This window comes from Mesoplodon mirus, assembly GCF_964341445.2.
Source record: "Mesoplodon mirus genome assembly, chromosome: 4".
In the NCBI taxonomy this organism is placed as follows: domain Eukaryota; kingdom Metazoa; phylum Chordata; class Mammalia; order Artiodactyla; family Ziphiidae; genus Mesoplodon; species Mesoplodon mirus.
Genome location: NC_138979.1, coordinates 159,722,054 through 159,730,183, shown reverse-complemented (window position 1 = coordinate 159,730,183; position 8,130 = coordinate 159,722,054). Strand labels below are relative to the sequence as shown.

The 8,130-nt window shown below is 42.5% G+C and overlaps 1 protein-coding gene across 6 annotated transcripts in view; it reads left to right on the top strand.

Moving 5' to 3' along the window:
- Nucleotides 1-2,539: 2,539 nt before the first annotated feature.
- NUMB (NUMB endocytic adaptor protein) overlaps nucleotides 2,540-8,130 on the top strand; it is a 174,798-nt gene continuing 169,207 nt past the window's right edge. For 5 of the 6 annotated variants that reach the window (XM_082619471.1, XM_082619474.1, XM_082619472.1 and 2 more), the window contains exon 1: nucleotides 2,540-2,622. The gene's annotated coding sequence lies outside the window, so the exon portion shown is untranslated. Of the gene's footprint in view, nucleotides 2,623-2,648; nucleotides 2,847-8,130 lie in introns of those variants that run through there. The other variant, XM_082619470.1, reaches the window with a different exon arrangement.

Below are 8,130 nucleotides of genomic sequence, written 5' to 3'. Positions count from 1 at the left end.
CAGGGGGCACAGGTTCGATCCCTGGTCAGAGAACTAAGATCCCATATGCCGTGTGGTGTGGCCAAAAAATAAAAAAAATAAATAAATAAAAGGAAATAGAAGGAATAGCTGACCTTTGTGGCAATTTTCCTGGTTTTATGATAGTAATTCTGTTGAGTTCCTGAACTTAGATGACAAGTCCTCTTAGTGAGGCTGGCCTAATTCTATGTTCTCTATGGCACATAGTCACTATGGCTGTGCAAGAGCCATTATTACCCAAAGTACCATAATAATGACCATGTCCTCCTATGACGTTATTGTTTCCTATCTTCCAGGACATGAATTGCCTTCTAACTTGCTCTAAAATTGGTAGGTAGGACACACTGCCAAGGTTAGAGAGAAGAAAGCTGCTGGTAATATATTAAAAAGCTGGGTAAAGGACGTACTGCTACGTCCTCCTTCTCATTGGAGGTTCTTCACATTTACATGTTACTTCTTTTGTTATGGGATGTTAGTTCAGGCTTGCCTTATGTCTTGGATTCCATCTTATCATGGTCAATGTCTGATCTTTCCTTCAACTGAATGATTCAGACATCTCTGAAGTTATTTTGGCTTTTCCACTTTCCTTTTACAGGCTTTTTATGAGTCATTGAATTGAAGGGGAGGTTATTTCTAACTTGGAAGGTGAGGATGAGAGAAGGGGGAGGAAAGTTCCGGAAAATAACTGGGAAAAGACACCTTATTGTTATGTAGAGTTACTGAAGGAATAATTTCCGCTTAGTTTGGTGAGAGAGGTATGTAGTTTATTTAAACCTGACTAAAAATATATGTTAGAAAATAGACAATTTTTTTTTGGATAATGAACCATGCAGTTTTAAACTCCCTGTAGCTTGCTGGAACAGGATAGAAGGGTAAATAGAAGAGATATGGAACAAAGAGTTAGTGGGAATAAGAAAGGGGCAAAGTCCAGATTCTTGGTGCCACAGAAAGTCCACAACCACTAAAGGGATGCTTAAGAGGGAAGTACCCTTGACCTGTCCCAGTCCATTCCTGAGTGTATGTTTCATGACCCACAGGTTTGTGTATGCTAGGTGAAGTTGTGAGGAAGGTACATTTAAATCTGATTTAGAAATTGAAAGAATAATTAGGCCAGCATTTTGCTCTTTAGGAGCAGGAAAAGGGGTGGAAATGAAAAAGAAATGCAAAAAACTAATGATGGATATATTTCTAGGAGCGCAAGAGTTTTTATAGCAACACCACATTTCTCAAAAGTGTCTACTGTGATTTGTACCCAAATGAGTAAAAATGCAATCATTTATTCTTGTGCATTGTGCCAATATGCGAAAGGAACTGCAGTCTTTCAATGGTCCTAATTTAGACTGCTTAGGAAGAGGAGAGGTTTAGAAAAAAAGACAAGTTTTTCAGTATCTGACACACAACTAGTAGGGCTATTTAAGAACTGCTGAGCATAAAAACCAAGTTGCGGGAGCCGAATTCTCTTGTTCAGAGCATCACAAGGGTAAAATATGGCCCATTTAGTCCAAACTTGCTGTTGGTTGCCTGGTCGCTTCGCAGGAGCCAGCCAGGGGTGAGTCTGGAAGCTGGAGAACCCTCAACACGCCACTTCAATTTATTAACTGCAACCAAAGTGGGCTGACCTCTGCAAAATAAACGGTTGTGCTTTGCCCTTTAGCATGGAGACTTCTGTTTTTTTTTTTTTTTTTTTTAATTTTTTTTTTGCCTTATAACAAATTTAATCAGTTATACATATACATATGTTTCCATATCCCCTCCCTTTTGCGTCTCCCTCCCACCCTCCCTATCCCACCCCTCCAGGCGGTCACAAAGTACCGAGCTGATCTCCCTGTGCTATGCGGCTGCTTCCCACTAGCTATCTATCTTACGTTTGGTAGTGTATATATGTCCATGCCGCTCTTTCACTTTGTCACAGCTTACCCTTCCCCCTCCCCATATAGCATGGAGACTTCTGGAAAGAACGTCAAGGAAACTGGGCATCTTAGGACCTCAAGAAGGGGAAATTTTAATCTGTATACTGCTTTTCTCTCAAGGGGTTGTAAATGATTTTTAAACACAACCTCTGATGTTGCTGTTTTGTAAGTACTACCCTCTGGGTAAGCTAGCAGTGATAAGCTTCTCCTTATAGGGAGGAAGTTGGAAAGAGGGACGAGTTTCCAGAGTCCACTCTACCACAAAGAGTTAACCCATCCCCTCGGACGTGAGCTTCTGCCCCTTGCTTTCTACTGCGCAACCTAACTGTGCCCAAGCTCGAACCAACCATGGCCATCGCAGCCTTTGCCAATTGACTTAACAGACACTTTCGGCAGCCTATCAGAACTTTGAACTGCCCAACCATCAACCAATTACGACTAAAGCTTGGTCTAGGACGCTCGAGGTCCGGGATGGGGGGTAATACCGGGTCAGGAAAAGGGGTGGTAAGGAAGCTTTGACGGACGGGTAAACTAAACCAATAAGAGCAGAGAGATGCCGCCCCACTACCCAATGGAGAGATAGGAAGTGTGAAGCGGGGTGGGCCTGTTGTCATGGGGGAGGTGGTGGCGCTAGGTGGCTACTGGCGCCCGAGGTAGAGGCAGTGGCACTGGAGTTGGCCGGGGGCAGCGGCAGGTGGGTACTGGTAACGCGGACCTGAGGTCTGGGGGCGGTCGCGGGGCGGAAACTACAGCTCGGCGCTCCTGAGGCGGAAGCCAGCGGAAGGGGGCCTGGACTGCGGGCCGTGTCGGGCCCCGGTCGGGGCCAGGGCGGGGGCGGCGGCGGCGGCGGCGAGTTCGCGCTGACTGGGCTGGTGGGAGAGCAGCCCGGCTCTTGGCGGCGGAGTTCGTGGTGGCAAGGTAGGCTGGGGCCGGACCCAAGCGGGTCAGGCCGGGAGGTCCCTTGGGACGCTTAGCTGCGCGGGTCTGGGGCACTGCCCGGCGTCCGGTGTGTGAGGGGTAGGTCCTTGGGGAGACGGGGGTGTCTGGGGTCCCAGAGAAAGGGGTGACCCGGGGTGACCGGTTACGACCTGGTCCGCGGGCGGGGTGACTCGGGAATACCCAGGACAGCTTGGGTGCGAGGAGGAAGGGGAACCCGGGAAGCCCGGGAGCGGCCCGAGAGGAGAAAGCTGGGGGGCCGGGAGACTGGGAGTGGCCCGGGTCCGAGGGAGAAGGGAGGCCGAGGGCGGCCGGGGTCTCAGCGAGGGCGTCGAGGAAAGGCAGGGAGGCACCTGGGGATCCTCCTGAGAAAGGCGGCCATCCGAGAGAGGAGCGCTCTTGGGGTTCTTGCGGAGCTTTGGAGTGTCGGACCCGTGGAGACCTTGAACAGCTTGGGGAGGAGCGGGAGCGCCCTGCCCCCCACCGCTGGTCTGGGATGGGAAATCCAAGACTGGCCTGGGAACCCCTAGGTCCGAGGGTCCCCAGGAAACCAGGGTTTTGAAAAAAGTCCTGGAGTGGTAGCTCGGGCTTGAGACTGTGGTGAGGGGTTTAGCTGAGGAATGGAAGTTCTCTCAGTTGGAGATAAGTCAAGCAAAATGACACGGGGGTGGGCGGGAGAAGTTGTTTCCTTGTAGGAAGGGAGTGGGAGGTAGGGTGTAGTAGGAGGGAGCGAGAAAGTTGCTCAGGAAGAGACTAGTGGTCTTGTGGAAACTGGCCGGAACAGTAGATATGAGAAATTAGCATGGGGCCCTTAATAGGTTCTAAGGACTTCAGAAATAGTAGAACCTTCAGCTTCATAATACTAAGATGCCATCTAGGACCAGAGAAAGGGTTCTAAAAGCAAGGTTGTGACTTACATTCCAATGCTTTAGAAAAGAAATTTGTTTTAGGACGCGAGCAATAATGTTAGAAAATAAGGACATTGACAATATGGGTAATTTGAAAGGGGAAAAGGGGATAGCTGAACTAAAGGAGTGGGACCGGGGACTTAATCAGAAAGAAGAGAGGCATGAAGAGAACAGGCTTAACTTTCGCCAAATTAGAAATAAATTTGAATTCTAGTTCTACCACTTAGCTTTGACAACTTAACCTCTCTCTGTGTGGAAGTTTCATCTGTGTAATAGAGATAACAATACTTCCTACTTCTTAGGGTCGCTTTTTCACATGAGTTAATATCTGTGGAACTTTTAGAATAGTGACTGGCACAAAGTAAGCACTGTACTGGATTATTAAATGTGTAGAGAATAAAGTCCTGAATTCTTTAATGCGTTGTTCTCAAACTTTAACTTGAACCAGAATCACCTGGACGGCTTGCTAAAATGTAGAGTGCTGGCTCCACCCAGAGTTTCTGATTCAGTAGGTCTGGGATGGGGCCTGAGAGTTTGTATTTATCTCAGGTGATGGCTTATGTTGGTCAGGGGAACCACTTGCTTTGCTGAAAACAGTAATGATGTAGCAACCTTAAAAACTTGTCTACCCTGCTAGAGACAGGTAGAAGCAAATTGCAAAAAAAAGATCCTAATAATGTATAAGGGATGCCCTATTTTAAGCCTGTGTTTTTCAAACTGTGGATCATGATTTATTAGTAATTTATAAAATCAATTTAGTGGGTTAAATTGATTAAAAATAAAATAGAATAAAAATAAAATAGAATAGAGCAGAATAGACTACCATTGCACGTGGCAAGGAAAAATATTGTTTTGGGAAATTTTGCTCATACATGTGGGTACTAGGTCACAATGTAAAATGTATTTCTTACATTAAAAAGAGTTTGTAAAACTGTTTTGAGCCATGCAGTGCAGCAAAAGCAGCCCTTCAGTAGGGACATCCAGGGACTGGGTTTATTGTTTATTTATTTTTCTTTTTGTGGTAATTTTATCAGGTGGTGATACATTCTATTAAATTTCTTCAGTTTCTGATTGGTTTCTCCTGTGTTTGCCTTATCATACATTGTGTTGCGCTTCTTTTTAAATACTGAGACTCTTTTAACATGAGGACTAAAGGGAATTTGAGGTAGAGAGGTGAAATTGAGTGGTGTTTCTCAGATGTGGTCCACTTTTGTTTCACTCATGCCCTCTTGTTCACCTTTTTTTTTTTTTTTTTTTTTTACCAGTGCACTGTAAAGCACTGTCTGTATAAGACCTAAGTATACACAGATGTATTGACAGTAAACAACCAACACAAATAGACTGGTGTGAGAACAGTTCGTGTATAGAAAGTAAGCAAAAACCAAATAAGACACATTTCAAAAGAGAAAAGCAAAAGGGTGTTTCCTTTTTAGAGAGTAAGGAATTCTGAAGTTTTCACGGCCTTAATACAAAATATATAATATAAAAACATTTTTAAGAGAACCAGATATACTTGTGTATTTTAGATTTCTAGGTTTTTGAAGAGAGAAGACATAGTAATAATGCTCAGATGCACCTGGGTTAGAGTTTTAACTACAAAGTAAATAGTTTATTAAGCAGGAGCTTTTGTTTTGATGGTTTTCTCCCTTGAGAATGATCTGGATGTGGCATAGAGTTGTAAATTTAACTTGTTTGAGGGACCCAAATGTAATCTATATACTTATTTTAAGCTATATTAAGAATATATATGTATGTTTTGTGCTGTTCTTCATTTGATTTTTCTTCTATAAGACTAGATGGTTTATATTTAGAAAGAGTTGATTTATGTTTGTTTTAATGGACGTAAGGACAGAGAAAACAGTATTGAAAACTGAAAGAGAGTCTTATAGCTCTCTTTAAAATCTTTAATCTAGGGGATTTATAACCCTTTCATTAATGTTTTATGAAATTGTGAAGAAACTTTTGGAGTAGCTTTGCATCAGGATTTTTAGATTTTTTTTCTCTCAAAAATAATTTTTAGTTCTATTTCATGTTTTTATTATATTTTTACAAAATTTTAATTTTTGTTTGGAAGACTATAAAACATGTAATTATTTCATTTTTGAGTTGAAAAACATAAGCAGTCTTTTCATAAAACAAATTTACTAATTTTTTGTGACAAGGTTCCAAGGATGAAAGCTTTTGAATTCCTTGCTTTGAGTTAAATGAAGTATCCCTCCCACCAAAATGGTTGTTAAGTCATTGTACAGTTGTTGGGCACTTTTGTATAGATCATTCAGTTCTTTTTTTTTTTTTTTGCGGTACACGGGCCTCTCACTGTTGTGGCCTCTCCCGCTGCAGAGCACAGGCTCCGGACGCGCAGGCTCAGCGGCCATGGCTCACGGGCCTAGCTGCTCCGCGGCATGTGGGATCTTCCTGGACTGGGGCACAAACCCGTGTCCCCTGCATCGGCAGGCGGACTCTCAACCACTGCGCCACCAGGGAAGCCCGATCATTCAGTTCTTTACTAACTGATGGAAGAATGTAAAATCTTAGTAATTGAGTGTGGGAAAAATATAAAATTCATTCATCATAATTGTGGACCTTAACTAGTTGGATTACTTGCTTGCTTTTTAATGAATGGACTTTATTCAGTTGACTTATTATTCACCCATAATTTAATCATACTTATCTAGGAATAGCTCTGATTGCTCAACCGGTTTTACAGTGAGATTTGTTAATTTGTAGTTGAAAAAATGGTGGTTTTTAAATCCCAGAGAAACTGCTCCTGATGGTACAATTTAGTGAGGCTCATTTTCCAGTTTCAAAGATTATTCAGGTAAATGGTTTTTAAAAGTGGAAGTTCAATTAACACTAGTTCATTAAGTTTATTTTCTATTTCAGTAAAGTTTTGTCTTTTACACATTGCTTCTGATCTGCTTTCTCTGCTTCTTTCTCTTCAACTACTCATACAATAAATCCTAATGGAAATGTGTTGCCTGAAGATCTATTTCGGTGAAAGTACAAAACCCCAACGTCTGGTTTCTAGTTTGCTGGGAGAATTCCTTTTATCAGAAAAGGTCCCTTGGTAAACTTATTACCTTAAAAAAAGTCTTTTAATAGAGTACTTGGAAAGCTACGTGTGTTTTTAAAAAAATAAATTTATTTATTTATTTTTGGCTGTGTTGGGTCTTTGTTTCTGTGCGAGGGCTTTCTCCAGTTGCAGCGAGCGGGGGCCACTCTTCATCGCGGTGCACGGGCCTCTCACTGTTGTGGCCTCTCGTTGCGGAGCACAGGCTCCAGACCCGCAGGCTCAGTAGTTGTGGCTCATGGGCCCAGTTGCTCCGCGGCATGTGGGATCCTCCCAGACCAGGGCTTGAACCCGTGTCCCCTGCATTAGCAGGCGGATTCTCAACCACTGCACCACCAGGGAAGCCCGGAAAGCTACGTTTTATTTTGGACTTGCCAAAATACATGTATTGTGTTTAATAAATTTTGATTTCTATGGAATGGATCTTGAATTCTGCCAGTTTCTGAACTCTGATATATGTTTCCTTGGTGGGGCTAGGGAGAAAGGAAACAATTGTACTCCTTAAATTTTTTTTGCTATCTTATTTTTTATCTCGACATTATGATAAATCCTTTATTTGCAAAGAAATGCAATTTTTTGAAAATAAAGAAAAATTTATTTGCAAAGAAAATTTATATTCAGTAATATATTGGAAATCTCATTATTAAAGATGGAAAGTCTATATAAGGCTTTAGGATATTTGTTCAGATATGAGACACAGGTACTGATAAATAGGATGTCATTATCCTATTGCCGTATATTTTTGAGAATATAAAATATGCACTTGTAAATCTTGGGGCAAAAGGTTTGAGACTAAGGGAGAATGAGGAGAATATTGATATGTTTGAGGAGGAGTCGGAGGATCTGCAGGAAGTATGTCTAGGGAAGTGAGCCTTTCTTGGCAGTTTTCCTGGAGTGACATATGTAAAGGAGGATGATTCTATTTGCAACATTCTCGCAGGGACATATTTTTCGCTGTGCTTGTTAGAACTCTTTCTTTGTTGTGTTCCACTCAGGAAAGCATGTCAGAATACAAATGAATACACTGAGAATTGCTAGTCCTAGGATGGGAGCCTTTGCAGGGCCATGTGGATTTAGAAGGCTGGACACTTGTCTCTGCTTCTCCAGTTCTTGGGAATAGGTGCCCAACAATTTCAACTAGGCCAAGTCTTCCCAGTTGTCCTTTCTAATGGAGTCTGGGATTAGGCAGTAGGAAGAGACTCCCAGTCATCTTAAATGGATTAACCAAGGGGCTGCTTAATAATTAATGTTCAGTGACTTCCCTTTCTCTCTCTAGTGAAACTCTGTT